Below are 20548 nucleotides of genomic sequence, written 5' to 3' on the forward strand. Positions count from 1 at the left end.
AACTAAAGCACTTTATCCTCATTAGAGGAATGCAGTTCTACGAGGTTATTACAAGACTTTCTAAGGGCAACATCTGTATAGGAAAGAATTAAAATTTCAAACTGGTGACAAACTATTGTTTTGCCACCAATAGCATTGGGGGGAGAAACATGGAATGGGCACAACTACTTAATTAAATTATTGTGGACTTTTTTTCCTCTTCACTGTTATTTTAACAGCTGTGCTCCATCTCTGAGACATATTTTTCTTTATCTTTGGCCACTTTGTCAGAGTTGGCAGAAGGAATCTTAGGTGGGGTTGTTCTCTTAGCGAATTAAACAATGACCAAAACTTTGCTCATTTCTTCCATCATTATTTCAGATTTCCATGGCTTCATTTTGACTGAGCAATATATGGCTCTGCTCTGGAATATGGGAGCAACTCAAGGACTGTAGGGCCTTCAAGGGCCTGCCTTTTTCAGAAGAGTGCTCAGGGAGTGCTCTGTACCATCCACCTACTCATAAAGACAAATGCTTTTACAGCATTTTAAAGTGCATAAAAGTGCTCAGGTCTATAGTTTGTGCTCAGGCAAAGGAATGCACTGATGAAATGGATTTTATCTGAGCAAGGTAACAATTAGGGGTAGTAAATACTATTTAATATAAGCTGTTTGTGATCCAAACAATTCCAGTACTTTCTATTTCTTCATTTTAGTGCCTGGCGACCATCGGAGGATTTATTTTGCCAATAGATGCTACAAATACCAAAGCCACCTCCATCTGCTGCTGTGACAGAATATGATCACAGGAAAAACCCAGGTACTTGACTTTGCTAATCTCTAAAGTCTCCTTCTGGCAAGTTTGGCAAACTTGTGTAAGAAATCTGTCTTTGAAGCTCACACTTGTATTCAGGGTTTGTTGTTTGCTTGTGTTGGTCTCGGTGCAGAGTGCAGGCAAAGGGGGCAAAGAGCAGGACAGGTAAAAACAGCACAGAGAAATGTCAAGAGAGGAATCTGAGTAGAATTTAAGGAAGCAAAATGCCCAGGCATTGGGAGCAGTGGGAGAAGAGGGTCCCAGAAAGTGGAACCATGGATGGTCTCTGTATTTTTTACAGAAAGTCCCAAGTCTATTGTGCCCCCTGAGATCTTGTGGTGATGGCATGGTTACTAGTTGCTGTTACAGATTTCAGGAATGTCTCAGGAAAACCTTCCCCTCTGGTGTTCAGCTGAGCAAAAAATGAAGGCCAAGTTCAGATGTTTAGAGAGATGCAGGTTGCAGTGCCCTGGTGTCAGCACTGTTTGCCCTGGGTCAGTGTGGTTTAGCCTGTTCACAGCACTCCTGACATTGGTTTGTGGCTGCTGAGGTCTTGGGCAGAGGGAGTTCTATCACAGGGTGTCAGCCACAGCCTGGCTTTCCCTTCCTTTCTCTTTAACTTGCAAAATTTCAAAAACAAATAGCCAGAACCTCCCTGTGTCAGACAGGCTAAACCACCTGCAAGCTGCTCCAGAAAATCTAAAAAATGCCCATGAATGTTCTGGGCTAGGTTTTGTGGGCCAGCTGGTATGTTTGGTGTTTTCTAAAGGGACTGCAGCAGGACACAGAGCCTTCCCTTCCTCTTAACTCTCCCTCAGCTGCTGACAGCCACGTCCCTGTGAGTTAATTCCAGCTGTACACCCAGAGCCGAGTGCTGGCATGGCTGTGAGGATGGCAACTGCTCAGGTGCTGTGACACCTGCCCATCTCCAACAGAAAATACAGTAGTCAGTGCCCAGGCGTGACCAAACCTTCCTGCAGGAACCTCCTCACCCAGTGCCACTTGCTGGTGTCCCTTACTGCTGCTGTGCTGAAGGGTTGTGATGATCTTTTGGCAATCTCTGATAGAAGAAATAGGACTCCAATTTGGAGCACAAAGAGAATGCTCAAGGAATCTATCATTATTAATCCTGCTGTCAGTTTTAATTTTGGGGACATTACCTCACTCAACACTCGTTGGAGAGAGCTGCCAAAAATGGTGATGTCATCATCACCAGGCACATCTGACCCTGGCTGCTGATTGCCAGTGTTGAGTGCAAGTTAATAAATCCCCTGGTACCTGGATACACTCTGGAGTTCTATTACAGTGCAGGCATTCCGTGACACCCCAGTAATTAAACAGTCTGGGCAGGAAAGGAACCAAGCCACCATTTGCTCCTGTTCAGAGGAATTGTAAAATATAATTGTCTTTCAGGTCAGCTTCGTACAACTGTCATGTAAACCTGTGTCTGGATTGCGAGGAAAACTTGGATGTAGGCAGAAATTCAAGATGAAATATAAGTGAGAAATCAGATCTGCTTCCCCAAATTGACATTTGCAGAACAAAGTGGCTCCTGACAGTCAGGGCACTCCACCTCACAGAGCCAGGAACATTTCCATTTCTAGGGAAAACTGCAATTCTGACATCTGCATATGGATTTAGGAGTGAGGATCCCACCACTCTGTCTCCCTGCCATGGCTGTGAGCTCCCTGCCTTGGGAATTTTGGGAGCTGCTCGCTAGAACAGCAGAACATCCCAGTCTGAACCTTGTCTCAAGTCCTGAAAGGGAGCCACATAGATTTCCTGTGAGTGAGGGATCTCAGCCCATCTCCAGACGTAGCCACAAGATGAGACAGACACAGCATTCATGGGGTTGCCACATTCCCATGGCAGTAGCAGCATAACTTCTCCCAAATTTGTAGAGCCCATTGAATAAAGGAGCAATTGAAGAAGTCATGTTGATGAAGCAAAGCCTTTGAAAATGGGAGCAGAGCCGGGGACTTTCACACCAGAGAAAGCTTTCAAGTCACGCTTGTTTGGAGCTGACATCTGTTTATCTTTAGAGGTCTATAAATAATGTTACCTTTCCTCTTTACTGACTGCTGGAGATGATGCTTTGCTTCTGTTTATGGACCCCCTCCTCCTCTATCTCAATATTGGTGTTATCTGGCTGAGCAATTTGACATCATCATCATCATCATCACAGAAGTTTCTCTATCTCTATAGCAACGTGTGATGATGCCACAAACAGAGGATTATGCAATCTGTGTAGGCTCAGATGGAAGGAGAGGCAGGGCTGGGACTTCTGATTTAAGCACAAATGTCTGTAATAACAGTAAGGGGAATACAGAAACTTGTTAGCAAAGGAAATGTTTTTTTGGTAGAAACATTCTCTTTTCCAAGATTTCCTCTGGTGGGAAAGTCCCTCCTTTAAGTCCTCTTGTACACATACATGTATTATACATGCACAGTCATAGAAATGCATATTTGTGTGTAAATGAATATATGCAAATACAAAATCATTCCTGGGATTTGCAGAGGTGTTGCCAGTTCCCTGCTCATAAACTCTAAAGCATCCAGGATCTTTTGAGCTTTCTTCATCCCAAGTGAAAAAGTGCTCTGGGTCTGCCCAGACCTCACACTCCCTCTTCATTAAAGGCCTGCCCTGCCAGCCCTGTCCTCTGGGACATCTGGGGGCATTGGTGTCCTTGGCTGGATTGGATGTCTTTGAATTCTCCTTGTTCAGATCCCCCCTGGTTTTTTACCAGCTTTGTCCTGTGGTAAAAGCACAGCAGAAATATAAGGAGAGTTCAAAAATCTCTGCCTTCCCAAAAGCTGTTTGGCAAACCCTAAGAAAATGCCTTTGTTGCCCTCTCCATGCCTCAGTTTCCCTAACAATAGGGAAAATAAATCTCATTCTTAGGGAGGCACTTTTAGGGAGGATAATTTTGCTCTTGCTTCTGAGTGTCTGACATTTTGGTGAGGGCATCCATGGAGACTTTGGAAAACATGCTTGTTTATCTTATTTTTATTGAACATATGAATGCATCCTATCTAGCACATGTTGTCAGAATCAATAACTGTGTCTTGTTACCAGTTTTTCCATTTATGGCATATTGTCCTGACATAGCTGTAAAACCTCAATGAATATGGTTTTAATAACCCAATGGTATTTAATGTACAATCGCTGTCTTATTAAGTCTAAATTAAATCCTTACTTGAGACACTTAATTTAAAGTGTGACTGATCTTTTCCTGGCCTGGAAGGAGATACTTAAGTGACACTTCTTCCAATTTGGCTACATGGCTGAGAGGGTGGGATTTAAATAATATATTTTGATGATACCACTCATCTGGTTAAAGCTGAATTGCATCATTTTATGAACACTCAGAGACAGGATCAAATTAAACCCAACTTCCCACCAAGTTAACTCAGCTGAGTTTCAGAGCTTAATAGTGCATTCAAAACACACACTTATTGTGACTATCCACTCATCAGCATCTGCTTGGCTTTTCCAAAGGAAAAAATGAACTGCACCATATTTTTCTACTCAGAGCCTCTTGTGGGGTGCCTTTGGAGTTGACAAAGACAAGGCTTACATTCTGCTGTGGGCACACTAATAAAATAAACCTAATAAAATAAACATTACATGCAATAACGATGCTACTAAATCTAAGTTCAATGTGTAGCTAAAGTGTTACCCACAGATCTATTTAGAGTGATGTGCCTGGACTCTTTTTCCATCCTTTTCCAACCCAGAGTCGCATAAACATTTGGTAAATTGAAAGCGTTGTCAGAACCAATGGGAGCTCCACAAGCAATTTGGGCACGTGCAGAGCTGGGGAGGGCACTGAGCTCAGGGATAAATGACATGCTGTCACTTCTCTGTGCCAAGACCACCACTGAAAAATGGCCAAACCTGAGCGTTTGGAAGGAAATTTCTGAACAAAAACGCCTGGTCCGACCCTGGACAGCATCACATACATTGTGTTGTGCTTTGTGGCTGGGCCTCACAATGATCATCAGGTTGGATTAATGCAAATTGTGCAGCTGAAAGTGCACAGGAAAGGAAAACACCCTTTAGTACAGGCAGATGTGGAGTTTCAGTTTGATGTCTGGGAACACATTGCACTGGGAGCCAGCAGAAGAAGGGGCAGTGGGGTAACTTCTGGCAGGATTTTCATTTCCCTCTCTTTTTAGCCTCTGGATCTTTGACACCACTGATGGAAAGTTGGGCAGGGCCATCAGGACTGTAGCTCTCAGCTCAGATTCCAGCTGCATCTGAAGCTACTCTCTCTGCATTATTTATTGAAAATAAAGTCTGGAATATTTCAGTATAGAGTGGAAGCTTGTAACAAAACAAAACAAAAGAAAAAAAAAGGAAAGAATGTTCCTAGAATTTCAGAAATCTTTTTATCTGTGGAAAAAATTCTGCTGAACAGTCTCTGTATTTTCTGGCTGCCGTGGCTCTTTGGGCAACCACTGGAAGGATGCAGTGGAGTTGCTGAAGAAATGTGCCCCCAAGAGGTGCTCTGGACAGGCTCTGTTCCATGTCTGTCTCCATATTGAACAAATTTGGTTATTTTTCTTTTTTCTAGCAAGCTTGATGGTGTTGCCTGTTTTTAGAATGAACTTGCTCTTTGCACTACTTCAGGACGTTTATCAAAGCTCTGGCTGCTGGATTCATGGGGTTGCACAAGAGCTGCTTCTGTCACTCAGAAAACCAAAGGAAAACCCAGATCCAAGTGGTTTCAGGAGTAGGGTTCAAAGTGGGACCAAAACCAGAGGTCAAGCATGGGGACAATGCAAGCCTATTCCTCTTTCCAAGAGCCTCAAAGCTCACTGTGAAGTGTCGTCCTGACTGCTCTAGAGGATGGAAGGTGCTTGGAATTGGCAATAGTGCTGATTATGTGCAATAAGGGGCAGGACAAGGGCAGCTCATGGCAAGGGTCTCTCTAAGGTGAGAGGTTCCAAACAGGTGCTGGAGCTCTGTTTGCAGAGTGCTCAGAGCTGTCTCTGAATTAAAACTTTGGGGTTTTGCAATGCCAGTTACTGTGTGCAACCTCACAAGGAGCTGAGGATAAAGGAAATGTTGCTGCAATATAATCTTCTGAAAATCACAGCCTGTCCTGAAAGCAAGGAGAATGTGCTCAGCTCAACGTCACCACCAGCAGAGCCTAACTGAGGGCAGTATAACACTTCAAGTGAAAATATTTGTGTTCCTATTATGTCTTCCATCCAAGAACTTAATGGCTATTTGGTTCAGCTCAGTCCTGATGATTGATTTCTCCTGGATGCTGGGGTGAGAATTGTTTTAACAGTTTACAGATGGACAAATGAAACAGGGAGGTGTCCGATGCATTGCCCAGCACTGTGAGCTAAGCCAGGGGCAGAACAGTTGCATCCCTGTTTGATCCCAGCCAGGTTTAATCCCTCTTTTTTTTTCATTCTGTAGCAATTTGACTTCTCCCCTAGCATGTGTACAGTTTAATAACTGAATCACAGCCACAGGAAATGATGAGGCTGAAGACACTGATGAAGATCTTTCATAGTGATATTTATCCTTCTTGTTCTAAATCTGGAATAATCCTTATTGCAATAATTTCAGTTCTGTGAGATTTATTAACTTTGCACGGTTGTTGCTGCTGCTGTGCCTGTGTATTTAACAGTCTTCCAAATAATTTACTCAAGCTCACAAGTTTTAGGAGCTTTTCCAGGATGAAAGAGAAGGGAAAGTAATATGTTCACCCAGAGTGTTTTCTCTGTCCCTCTTTTGTCTATCATTAATTAGGAAGGGTTTCAAGTGATAAAACCAGCTTGTTGTTATAAGTCATCCACATGCTAAATTAAAGTGGGCAAGCTGACATGGCAGTTAAACCCTCAAAGCCTGAAATCAATCAATAAAATCTATGGAAAATTACTCTGAGCAAATTAACATCCTTTAATACATAAATGCAATTTTTTCCCCCATGTCCCTGCATAAATGGTAGTCAGAAATTTCCTGTGCATCCCAATCTCATCCCAAGACAGGCACTGTAAACTCTCCTCTTTCCACCTGCACATCTTCACAGGAGTCCATAACTCTGGAGTGGTGATGCTGGGGTAAAGCAGCTGAATGAGGCTTGTGCTGTGTCCTCACTTTCTGATAGGTTTTCCCCAAAACATCTCTTTGACTCTTTCCTTAAATCTGACCCCTCCAGCCAGGACAACTGGATGCACAGAGCTTCGAGAAGCAGAGCTGGTGCATCAGAGAGGTTTGCAGAGCAATGGAACTTAATGGTTTCTGGGGGCTGAGGACAAACACCATCCATCTTTCTGTGTACTCTTGCAAGCACTCAGCATTAATATCTGAGGGCCTTTTAGTGCCACTGAAGAATTTATTCTCACAACACCACTGGGAGAAGGGATTTCATGGCTTTAATTTCAGCATCAGTAAGAATATGAGAAACTGAGCCATAGAGCTGTTGCTTTCCACTCAGCTCCTGTCTATGGGTATTGGCAAAAGATTACCAGACGAGATAAATGAACTAGAGAGTGTCCCAAGAATTATATTCCCTTCCTATGCATCAGTGTTTTGAGAGCTTTAAAGACTTAGTGTGTGTGTAATTGTTTCAGATTTGGGCTAAGTCACCCCAGATAGAAAGTGCAACAGGCCAACAAACTGAAGGGTTGGGGTGTTTTTAATTGAATGGTCAAAAGCTGACAGTTTGCTGAAGGAGAAAAGAATCTGAGGTTGTGAAACGCAGGAGTTCATTTCTCTGCCAATAAAGCTCTGGAATGGGATTTCTAGATGTTTCCTATCAATAAATTGTTCTAATAAAATGTTGTCTTTACGCAAATTGAAATTTTTTGCAGGAAAATACTGACTTTGCTGAGTTGCCCCCTCCCCTTGGGAAAATTTAAACAGGGCTTCCTGGCTTCCTGCTGGGAAGATTTTTGCCAATTTTATTTTCTGCCTGAAGGGAGAAAAACAAATTGATGCATGTTTTCCAACAGCCAGCAGAGCTGGGAGGAGGAAGGAAAGGCCAATTGCCCTGGCTGTCTGCCTGCCACACAGCGTGGTCACCTCTGCCCATTGGGCTGGGCGGGACAAACAGGGGCATGCTCTCCAAAAACTACCCAAAATGCTAGTGCCAGTTTGAATGAATGTTAACCTATTTTAAAAAGCAATTTTTAAACCTCTTGGGATTTTTTTTTTAATTTTTTTTTTTTTAAGGAGGGAAGGGGGCAAATTAGTTTAATTTTTTCTCTCCCATTGGAATGGATTTGCACTTTCTGGACTAGTCCCTTCATGCAACAGCTACAAGAAAGTTGAAAGGACAATTGCTTTTGAGAAGTCTACAATACCTTGGCAGCTGGAATTCCATCAGATAAGCAATATTTGATTAATATTGGACGCTAGGAGGAGACAAAATGGGATAGTATGGACATATTGGAAAAGCACTCACAAGAGCTACTCATGGATTTGCAATATTCCAGCATGGGTTGCCAATGCTGCATTAAAATATTGCCTCAAAAGCAATTCCTTAGACCCAGTCCATGATAAGCTGATGAGCCACCCCCTCCTCCATCCCACATATCTCCTTCAATGATGTTTCCACCCATTTCCTCTACCTCCCGTGGCCCGAGCAAGGTTAGTTCAAACAAATTTAAAGCAGGGATAAGTATTGCCAATTTAAATCATGGGTTTTCCAGTCTGTCCCTGGGACTGGCCCCAGGGCAGGGATCCCTTGCTGAAAAAGTTCATTTCCCCTCTCTAGGTGAGAAGAATCAGGTGAGTGGTGACAAGGAAAAGGCAGGAAAAGGATCACAAAGGGCAGAATCAGGAGGCAAGCAAAAGGTTTGCAGAGCAAGGAAGGCATTCAAGATTTTGCATTTCTTGTCTCATTGTATTTAACTCCAAATCCTGCCACAACCTTCCAGGAGGAGGGGGAAGGGCACGGGCTGATTTGCATCTTATGTTACCGCTGACAGTAGGAGGTCTTAATTGGGGCACCAAAGAGCAGGTGTATGCTAACGTTAATCTTCCCTTTCACCTGTCACTCATGCAATGAATGTGATCTCTCCCTCTCATTAGCAGCCCTCTGTCACATGCTGGGGAGCTTTGGAAGGGTCCCTCTGAAACTTGTTGGGATTGATTTTCCTGCCCGTGCGGCGTTATTATTGCCAGACCCCGGACAAGCGCTCCCAGGGAACACATCTGCCCAGTGGAGGTATGGATAAGCACTGCCTAATGGCCTCAAATTATGTGTGCCTTGTGGAGAAATGATCAGGAATTCGTGTACTGGCCTGATGATAAACAGATAGGGACCGGCTCGTTTCGAAAATAACGCATTGTGCGCTCGAGTGTTACAGAGATGACCTTAGGAGGAAAGTTAATTTAGCAAAGATAGTCAATTTGGTGTTATCTCCAAATGTTGATTCCTGGAATCATTACTCACTCTGTAGTCAGGCAAAACTTCCCTGGATTTCAAGGACTCCAGCTGGAGCCAAGAGGAAATTGGCCTGGGAGAGGATGAAATAGTAACTCCAGAATTTGGACCTCCATCTCTTGCAGTTCACCTATCACTGCCTAATCCTTTGCTTGAGCCATGCAGAGTATTAGGAAACAACTCTGAGCAGCCAAGAGCAGCTAAACCTGCTTTGCTTTGCTCTTTGTGCACCCTGAACTCTGTGTCTTGTGGGGAACCTGCTGTCAGGACAGAGATCTCTGTCTCCCAGCCACACATTTCTCACAAAGAGAAGGGCAGAAAGGCAAATCACCTCACAAGGAATTTATATGAGCTTTTCACATTCTTCTAGTGCTGCTCTGGAACACGTTCCACTCTGGTTCACCCAGAGGTGAAATAAATAATTATCTTTGGGGGAAAAAATTCACATGGTTAAAAGTATTATATTCTGAGAACAACAGTTTGTTGGCTGTGAGTGGGATCCAGGGGGATGAGCATCAGCTGCAGCCTGGGTTCTGACTCAGAGCAGAGTCCCGTGGGAATCACAGCTGCTCCAGGGCTCCAGTGTTGGTTATTTCCTTCAGGATGATGATGGCTGGCCTCTTCTTTTATCATCCCCCTCTGTTGTTGGGAGGTGGCTTTCTTTATCATCAGATTCCTTCCAAAAGCAGTAATACTGTGATTCAATAGAATGGAAACCAAGAAACAAACGGGACTGACACATTACATTAGTAATGTAATTTGAACTCATAATCTGTATTTTCCTTGTTGAGGTTGGGTCATGGTATGAGTCTTTTTTCTGAGACTGGGGGGAAAAAAACCCTGTAATATCTAATTGTGTAGCCCTTTTTGGGATAAAATACTCAATATTCAGCTCTCCTATAGAGGGAAATGAGAACTTTTAGAGGAAGAACCACTATTCCAATAAATGTGGCAAAAATTGTGATGTCCACCTCGCTCTTATTGTAATTTCTCCATTGGGCAATGGAAAACATTTTATTTAAAATTCATAACCCCCTTATTGCTGTCTTTTAGTGAATTTTAATAATTGAATTCTTCAATTCTTGTGTTTACCTAGTGTCCTAAAATCACGCAATTACCAAAACTATAAGGGACAAGCACAGAATTAGGAATAACATGATTGATTTTAAGCATATGAATGTTACAGACTTCATAACTTGGCAAAGTGGGACAGGGAAGTGCCAGACTCAATGAGATATCTACAGTAAGGATGTGCTTTGGCATGATGCTGAATGGGAGTCTAAAATCTCTGTTATTCCAGTCCATGAACGTGTTGTCTTGAAACGTACAAGCTGCAATTAAGAGCTATTGGATAATAACTATGCCATGAAAACGTCCTAAACTATTAAAGAGCTGAAGATGATAGTGTGCTTTTAATGTTTCACATAAACCATTTGGGATTTGAAGAACTTTCAGTGCTCATGACGAAGTTGGAATATATCCTTGCTTGGGTTAAAGGGAAGGAAGAGAAAAAGCCCTGAATTAAATTTTTGAGCTCGACACTCTCCAATTTTTTACATGTTCCTCAATTCTAAACAGGGAAAATAAAATCAGCTTTGTTCATGAGCATATGCTTTTGACTTTTTTTCTTCTTGGAGCCTGTGAATTATTAATAAACTAATTTCTCTTTATAGTTCAATCTTTGGAGACTTAAAGCGCTCACTCAAATGCACTGAACAAGAGGAATGCTTCAGCTCCAATCAGCTCCCATCTTCTTTGGAAATGCTGGCCTTGAGGTATCTTTGAGTCTTTGAAATCAATCTTTTATTCAGCTGGGAATTTCTGATGGCTTGGAGGTCTGGTCTGTTAATTCTGCCTAATGCCCTGTTTAAGTTTGGGGCGTTTCTCTCAGATGATTTTCTGCTTCTACTTCCCTGAAGGACTAAGAGCATCCCTCTCTCCCTTCACTACACCCCTGCTCCTTTGTCTCCAAGTGGAAACAAAAATGTTTGTTGGTCTTAACAAGTAAGTGGGGGGTGGGATGATGAAGAAAATACCCAAAGTGGCACCTTGGTGAGATCTTGCGGAGTTTTCCAAAGCCAGATTAATACAGCTTGATCTCTAGGATCAGGAGTGCAGATGTCAGAGGAATCTCTGTGCTGTCCTGAAGCTTTTCATCACTCCTGCCTCACCTGAGGGTTTCTCATTCTTGGTTTATCAGTTGCACTACCACAGCTGAGAGAGAGGAGAGGGGGAAATCAGGGAATGAAGGATGCAAAGCCTTGAAGTCCTGTGTCCACCAGGATGTGACAGCCTGCAATAACTGGGCTGTCCAGTTTTGTCTGCTGTCCTCTGGATCATTTGGACCAAGATTTGGATCAAAGAATGATGACATCTTCCACGGAGGGCTAGCATGAACCAGAAATTACAAGACTGGGAGCCTTTTTATTAAAAAAAATTGATTTCTTCTTCCACAGAGCCTGGGCTGAGAGCTGAACAAACTCATTTCAGTGTGATCATGTGAAACAAAAGCTCTCAATGATAAAGCAACATTGTTTGGTCTTTCCATTCTCATGCTTCTAAAAAAAGCTACTAAATGACTGAAAAGGTCCACATGAAATTTAAAAATAGGCTGAGGGACTGGGTTATAAGTCACTGAGCTCCATGTGGTCAAATAAAAACAACTATAGCAAAAAATTACAGTGCTAATTTAAGCTGTACAACAGAATTTCATTACCAGAAATATTTAACTGAAGAAAACCACATTAAGGCAGTGGCCTTCATTAACAAAAATGTCCTGTGCAGAGGTGACTTCCCAGTTAAAATTTTTTGGGGAAAAAATGTGACTCCTGAAAGAAAATTTAAAACAAAACAGTTAAATAAAAAAAGTCACGATTTCTCTCATGTCTGATGTGTCTCTCTTCCTCAGTTTTTTACTTCTGGGGCTGTTTGGAGACTCTTGATCCCCTTTGTGGTGGGATAAATCTGGAGAAGCTCCATTGGATGCAGAGTTGGTGCCGGCTCCGAGCTCTGGTTGTGCAAAGCTGTGGTGTGAGCAGGGCTGGTGGTGGCACAGAGGGGCACAGCAGGGTTTTCTGCACAGGACTCATTTTCCAGCTCTCTCTGAGCAGCTCTGCAAGGCTGGGAAAACACATCCCAACCTGGGAAAACACATCCCAACCTGGGAAAACACATCCAAACCCAGGAATACACATCCAAACCCAGGAAAGGGAAACGTTTCACTCTGCTGGTGTGCGGGGGGATCCCCAGCAAGGCACAAAACCAATTTGATTCCAGCCTCCCGTTGAGGTCGATGGGATTTGTGTACCTCAGCCCATGAAGGTCTTTGGGAAATTCCAGCCATGAAGGTTAATTATAAGCCTTTAATTAATCAGACATTCACTGTGGGCTGAAGTGGTCTGGCTGTCTGAGCTCCGGCAGGTCCTTAATTAACACCACTGGGGGCTGGGGAATGGGGTGACTTTGAGGCAGCTGCAGGTCTCTGGTGAGGGCTGCAATGGGCAAGGCTGGAATGCTCAGGATGGGGGCTGGAGATGCTGCCAGGGGGCCAGGGCTGAGCCCTGGGCTGAGGACAATGATTTGTGCCATCCATGTCTGGTGCAGTCAGTGAATGAGCCCCACTGCGCTCCCCAAGGTGAACAGGAAAAAAAATCAAGGTTTCGTTATTCCTTATGCATGAACAATTAGAATAAATTGGCAACTGGAATAAAAAATCCAAACTGGCTGGCTTGCTTGGTGAAGCTTTTAAAAACTGGCCTTTTGATTTAAAATTGCCTAAAAAATGAGCTAGCAATAAATGATGTCTCTGAACATTTTTTTCAAAAATGTAAAGAATAATTTTTGAACTACACAAGAATTTGTCATCTTAGGTTTCCCTGGCCAGTTAAACTCTCTACATGTGGCTGGTGCTCTGGAGGTATCTGGGGCAGAGAGGGCCCTGACTTTGGAGAATATGGGAATATGGCCTGAGAGAGAACTTCTGGCCTCCCTCAAACCAAAAGCAAAGTAGCATGAACTTCAAGGGATCTGGGATTTCTCTCAAATAATATTATTAGCAATGCTTCAGTGGTCTTTAACTTAATAAAAACAAAATGGCAGCATTAGAGAGAGATGCTTATGAAGGAATAAAAAAACCATTTTGTTTCTCCCAAAATTACAGGAACTCTATTTTTTTTTCTCCAGACACACACTGCATTTCTAGTAAGAGGCAAAAATATGATGTAGGAGAAAAAAAACTTTCAGTTGATGCCCTGAAACATTTTTAACTATACAAATGATGGAAATTGCATCCATGAGAAAACCAGAGAGGACTTCTAAAACATTATGAAGCCAACAGAAAAAAAAAAAAAAAAAAAAAAAAAAAAAAAAAAAAAAAGAAAATGAATATCCCCATTCCTGGCGGACGCCTGTTTCTTTAAGCAGCTGTTTCTTGTCTCTGAGGTAACAAAGTTGTCATGTGATGCATCTGTTACCATGGCAATAATCTGTAATTGTGCAGAAAATCCACCAAAGTAGCGTGCAAGTCCTTGGTGAATTGGACAGAGAGAAAAATCACCCCTGTGCAAGCCTTGAATTGATGCTGTTGTGCAACTGCCTCGGCCAAGGCAGCCCAGCTTCACCTCCAGTGAATTTCCTGGATTTATTCTCTCTGCTGCTGGTGTCCAGTGTTTGCCTGGTGCTCAAACACCCTCCCCACTGCTGCCCCCACAGCTGGGGGGTCGAGGGCATCTTTTCCACCCTCCCCTGCCACATTCAGGGCATTTTACTGAAAGGATCTGGAAACTGCTGCTGGTTTGGCCAAAGGTGCAAAAACGGTGACTTTTGAGCCATTTCTTCCAAGCACAGGTGGTAAAATGGCATTAAATATTGTGGCCTGCTGCAATTGCAATGGGAAGGACGTTCCCATGTTTATTGTATCCCTGTCTTCCAAGGGGGCAGCCCCCAACATCTCCACTGGCTCCACCTCCATCAGGATGTGTCGTTTCACCAGCACCTTGGGAACAGCTCCCACACACCCTCATGTGCACGCAATATTTGTATTTATATATAATATATAAATTTAAATAAATCTTCTGCTAGCAGGACAAGTTCAGAATCCTTTAAAACCAACTGAAAATAGAAACACAGAAGGATGGGAAGATGAAATCTGCAGAAGTTTCTGCCCTGCATTAGTCATAAAATAAACTGCTGGAATTTACAAAGAAAATCCTTGAGCATTTTGAGTCATCTGCTCATGATATCATTGGGCTAAAAGTGCTTGCTACTATCCAAATCAAAATGCCAGGGAAATCTCATGAGAATATGCCTCGTGGGCAAATCCCAAAAGGAGAACATCTGGATTTAAGATGCCATTGCCCTGTACTTAACCCTAAGCCACTGAGAAAAATGACTATTCTCCTGCTCTCACTCTCTCTGTGTTATTAGTAAATATTTATACTATACAAGCACCCAAAGGCCTCAAATGAGAATAGACTTCCATCTTGAGGCTCGTGCAGGCCTAACAGAGAGATGAGCCCCCTCTGCTCTGCAGGGCGTGCTCCTTGCTTATTTTTCCTCTCAGCTATGGTGAGATGAGCTGCACCATGCCCAGCAACTCAGTTATTGGAATTAGATAAGACCCTCATTTCTTCCACAGGGGAAAAATAATGTGTTTTGTTAAGTGAGCTGAGGCAGCTTAGAATCAGTGAAACTCTTTTGTGCCCACACCAGCAGTGCCACCTTTAGCTTTGCCCACCAGGCTCTGATATAACCTCTTTACCCTGAGTTAATAACATAAAACTGCTTTGTCTTCCCTTGTAGTGTAGGTGTTTATTAGACTGATGTGGATTATTTAATACCACTCACACTGATCTTCAAGCCTGAACCCAGACCTTCTCAGAGCTCAGCATTTGCAGTGAGAAGATTGAAATTCTCTCCCCCCATACAAGTCCCTGCCTGTGTTTTAAGGGTGACAACACAGGTGCCTCACCTGCAAAAGTGGGGCTGCACCTGAGGTTGAAAGGACCTTACAGAAAGTCATTTGCTCTCTCATGTGTCCTGCAGCTGAACCCAACCCCACTGGGTGTGTGACCTGAGATCTGCCTTTTTTCCATTTGGTTTTAGTGGTGGGAGTCTCGTTCAACCATGACCTGGGTCTTCTGCAACCATTTCTGAAGGGGAGGGTTATGACCCCAGTGTAAACTAGATGGAGCTTCCAAAAATCCATGGCACCTTTGCTCCGTACAAATTTCCCTCCAGACTCTTTTGCTTGGTGGTTTCTGGTGAGATGGAAACAACTCAGCAACACCCTGGGTGAACCTCCCCCTTGCTGGAGATGTTCCACGGCTGTGCACTCCTTAACACATCTGACATGGGGGAAACACAATTAGCACAATTAACTGAAATAGGGCCTGGCCTGGGCTTTCTTGCTGAGAGCCCTGAGCTTATAAAAGTTTTGGGAAGTGCAGAAGGGATGTGTGCTCCTTGGTGGTGGAGCTTAGTTTGTTTAGCAGCAGCATGAGTGCTGCCTGAGGATTATCCCTACCTGTTGTCCCCAAATTCCTCCTTCCCTGGGGAAGCTGAAGAAGAGGTAAGGGGATGGTGTATCTACATGCTGAATTTGGGAGGCCTCCAAGGGAAAAGGTTGATTTGGAACAACACAGGGCTGGGTCTTCCTGGGCTTCTCATCTTGGCTCTGCCCTGAGGATCTGCTGCTCCTCTCCCATCCTTTTGCAACTTTCCTGCTGGACATGCTGAGAGTTTTCCCCTCTGGAAAGAGCCCCCTGGAGACGACTCACCACACTCCCCCTGCCCTGAGATAGGAAAACTGGTGTGGCCACTGTGGGAAGCCAAGAAGCAGCAGCCGAAGCAGAGCTGCTCTGAAATAAGTGCTTAGGAATGCTCTGACCTCTTGCTTCACCACTTTTTTAAATTTTCTTTTTTGTTTGTTGCTTTTTTTTCCCCCCCAGAGAGAACACTAAAAGATCTGTTTGTACATAGCTTTAATCTGTATGCACACATACAGAGATTCAGCCTGGGCCAGGGCAGAAGAAAGGGGCTCCCAGCTCTGCCAGTTGTAGGTGTTTGGGGCTCCAGACAGCTGTGACAAACTGCAGCCTTTTTACTACCTTAGAAAACATAATGGACCACTTTTGTAATTTTAGCTGTAAATGCACTTCTGCTGTATCACAGGACAGTGCTTGATTATGAGAAAAGAGAGAAATACAAGAAGTGCAGAAATTATGTGGTGACAGGCCAAAGAACAGAGCTTATAACACACCCACGGAGTGTTTCCTGTGAAAACAATATTCTCCTGGTTCTGTTCATGATGCTCTTGCTTGCCTGCTTTAAGGAGTAATTTCTCAGAGCTATATTTTAGATGTTCAGCTCTTGTAAACTCTTCGCAGTTTAATACATTGCAGCCTTTCTGTTTGCCAAGCTTGAGTCACTGGATTAAAATTGCAGCCGCCACCACAGCCATCAATGTTTCTGTTCACTTCCTGTCTCCTCTCTTCCCAGGCTCTACCTAATAATGGCAACCTGTGATCCCAGTCTGCGCTGCACAGATGACTAAAGAACATAAAGATCTCAGTCTCTCCACAATTTGGAAGCAGATAAATAAGGTGAGAGCTATGTGTGTCCAACTGCACTCGGGTGAGGTTGCATTGAGCAGCAGAAGTCCTTGTGTGGTTGTGGGCTGAAAAGAAGGATGAACACTGATGGTGCTAAGTGTGCACCTGAGGAAGGGATGGCCCTCAGGGAGGGTGTCTGCTGCTCTAACACTGCTGCTGTAGAGCAGGAGCAGCAACTGAGATTGCACATGGACTGCAGTGATTGCTGGATCCAGCTGGGAAGGAATTGTCTCCAGGAGGAAGTTGGTTGGTGTCCTTAGGGATGCAGTAGGGTTTGCAGGGGAGGATCCCGTAAGGAGGGAGATCTCACCTGCTGGATCTCTGCCCTGGCTGGGGCTGAAGGTGTTGCTGTCCCTCCTGTTGCTGTCTGACCCATGGTGGTGGATGTGGTGACAAACCATGGGGTGGTAAAGGCTCTGTGGGGTGCAAAATTGTGAATGAGGGATGTGATGGCTCCTTCTGGCCTCAAAGCCTGTGAAATGGAAAACTCTGTCGAAAGAAGAAGCTGAGTTGAAGCTGTGTTGGCTCTTATGCTGTTGGTTGATGGTTGGCTGAGACCAGCTGGCAGCAAGGACCTGGTGGAAAAAGGCTCAGGAAGAGCTTCATTAGCACCAGCACAGCACAAGTGCCTGCTGATAGCTAAATGCTCTGGAAACTTGTGCAGCAAGGAAGGAGATGGTACCAGGAGGAGCCTGAAAGGCCAAAACTGAGCTTTTGGAGGCCTTGATGTTTGAATAAGTCACCTGGGGATGCATCGAGCAGAGCTGGGGATGTGGGAGCAGAGGAGGAGCCTTTAAGGTTGTTTAAATCTTTTAGCAGAAATCTCAAGCTATAAACGGGAACATTTCACTCTAAGTCAATAAAACTGATCCAGTTTTTGTTAGAAAAAAACCTCCCATTCAAGCCATTAAAACTAACAGCTCAAATCCCTTAAGGGAGCCAGCTCCACAGGCTTGTGTTTCCATAGGGTTTACTGGCAGATTGCACCCGTTGCCTTCCATGCCTTGTTGAAAGGAATGCTGGCACTTCAGGCACGTGTTTCTGGTACAAGTCTTCCTGAAAGTGTTTGGATTTGTGTGCAACCTCAGTGCTGATGGCTAAAGGAGTCCATATGGCTCTGCATCAGGGGAACGTGGGGCTGGGTGTCCTGGGAAATCATCTTGTCCCCACACTGGGACACTCATTCTCCAAAGGCTGAGTGCCTTGCTGGGTTGGAGATGTGATTGAGCATTGCATCTGTCTCTGCTGGGCTTGCTGGGCACTGCTGGTTGGGGCAGCAGGGAGGGACAGAGCTGCAAATTATGGAGGAGAGGGAAAATATATCTTCTTTCTAAATCTATAGATGTGGATACCTACAGACATCTTTACATTCCCCCTCTTCCCTTCCTTCCAAAGGCCTGTGGTTTGGGCATCACATTTTTATACTCAGAAATCAATCTGTTTGATAATCTGACTGGGAATAAGTAATGCAGCTGCATACTTCTGAATACTTCTATGTGCAGGATCTGTTTGCTTGATATGCTCCAGTCTCCCTAACTTCTGGTTCTAGCCAGTTGCTATCAGCCTCTTGGTTTTATAAGCACTAAATTCACTCAGTTTTTAATGCAGGGAAGAAAAAAAAATACAGCCCAAAGAGCATAACATTTACAAGCATTTTTTGTGGGAGTGGAGACAGGAGGCCAAGTTCTGCTCTCAGACAGAGTCCAGCCTTTGCATTTTTGGGTGGGCCTCCAGAACCATATTTTTTTCCTTAGGATGGCCTCCTCTTTAGCCAAACTAAACTGATTCCTGTCAGCTATTATCATTTCAGTATGAATGGGTTTGGCATGGAGGCTTGAGGGAGGGTCAGCAAGATGGCTTTTTGGGGTGGTCTGTGAAGGCCAGCTGGACTGTCCTACATGCAGGGTGTGTGTGCCTTGGCTTCTGGGAGGGGGGCACAGGGACAAGGTGCTTTTGTGTTTCTGCTGGCCCAGCCTGCCAGTTCTCTCACCTGGTGTCCACAGAGTGCTGCTCAGTGATGCCGAGGGAGATGAGTTGTCACTCCCCAAATCATGCTCAGCATCAGGGCCCCACCCCAGGTGTCTCTTTCAATGCAGCTCTGACCATGCCAGAGAAGATCTTGGTGCTCCAAAGTCATCTGCTCAGGATAAGCAGAGACAACCAAGGCTGGATTTTTATTGAGCACATATGGCAGTAGAGGATTCAAAGGCACAAGGACACCTGACAGGCTTGTTTGAAATATATCCATAAAAACCCCAAGCATCTCCAAAACCACTGCTGTTAAGCCAGTTGCTGACAGAAGCAGAAAATCCATCAATAGTGAGATATACAAAAACACTCAAACCCTTGGAAAAAACAAATTTATATTGTCTAAATGCGGTTTACAAAAGGGTTGACCAGCTGCTATCTTGCTGTTGAGCCAAGTTATCTTTTCACTACCACATTCTCTTCCCATTTTGGTGTTCATCCTCTTAGGTGAGATTCTGAGACCTGAGAACTCTCCCTAAATAATATGATTAATAACTGTCTTGAATAATTTTAATTATGTTGTTAAGGTTATCAGAAACATTAGCCATGCTAATTCTAACATGGATAGCACATACCATCATTCTTGTTTGCTCTGCAAGAGGAGCAGAAATATGTTTGGGAGGAAAAGGAGATGGCAAACCAGAAATTGCCCATACTTTTAGTCTCTGAAGGGTTGCAATTCACATATGGATAGAATTTAGCTCTAGAATAATATAATGTAGCTATAAGTGGAATCAATCTGGTCCAGTAATTCTGTTTCTGCCTGTTTTGTTTTAAAGGCAAACTTGCTTCACTTTACACATGCCCATAGTGGCTGGTTGAGGCAGGTAACCATGTGAGCCTTGTGGGTTTTCTTTTTGGGCCAATGCTCACTTTCTGGAAAGGATAAGAGGCAATAGACACACTCCCTGCAGAGGTCCTGCCCTCGTGCTCCTGAACTGCCTGGTAATGGTGTGGCACCAATTCAGATCCTGCAGAATTACAGAGAGGTTTCCACGGTTATTTTTTCTGTTGTTACCAAACACTTGAAGCAAGGCTGTGCTGTGGTCATATAGACAGGAAAATGACATCATGCTGAAAACCACTAATCCAAAAGATTTGGAATCTCAAAGGCAAACCATATTCTAATTAGAAACAAATAAAACCCCAATGACATTTGAAATGGAGAAATTTCTTGGATTATTATTATTATTTTTAAATCCTCCCCTGGCTTCCCTTCCAGCCAAGGCTGTGACAAGTGCATTGGAGCTGATAATAAACACACACCTCTAAAGTCACAGCTAGGATTTTTAATTTAAATAAATAAATAAGGATGAATTTCCCAGTCTCCAGGGATCCAGCACTCAGGAACAAGCAGCACAAAGCATGTTCTGCAGGGTCAGTGTGGAAGGTGGCTTTTTAAAATTTTTTTCTTTTTCTGTTTAGAATAGCAATGTCTTTTCCCTTATTTGAGAACACAAACCAACCTTATTCTATACTTCTCCCCGCCAGGCTGGAAGGTGGTAACGATAGGCTTTGGGATGGTGATGCTTTGTAGGAATTATTGACAGTGTGGGAAGACACAGAATTACTCACAGCAGCCACACTGTTTTAAGAGGTCAGCAGATGTGACCAGCTCATCCTGCTATGGATGACGAGAGCTGGCCAGAGAAATGTTGAAGAAACCATATTCCACCAGCTGTTGATGTGTCTCTCAGTGCTGCTGAAC

At 43.8% G+C, this 20548-nt stretch overlaps 1 long non-coding RNA gene across 1 annotated transcript; it reads left to right on the forward strand.

Moving 5' to 3' along the window:
* Positions 1-748: 748 nt before the first annotated feature.
* On the forward strand, positions 749-16771 carry LOC115947651. Its single transcript, XR_004081520.1, has 4 exons — positions 749-797; positions 8848-8983; positions 10876-10977; positions 16700-16771. It is a non-coding gene; the product is annotated as an uncharacterized LOC115947651 (long non-coding RNA).
* Positions 16772-20548: the final 3777 nt, after the last annotated feature.

Source organism: Geospiza fortis, unplaced genomic scaffold (genome assembly GCF_000277835.1).
Source record: "Geospiza fortis unplaced genomic scaffold, GeoFor_1.0 scaffold55, whole genome shotgun sequence".
In the NCBI taxonomy this organism is placed as follows: Eukaryota; Metazoa; Chordata; class Aves; order Passeriformes; family Thraupidae; genus Geospiza; species Geospiza fortis.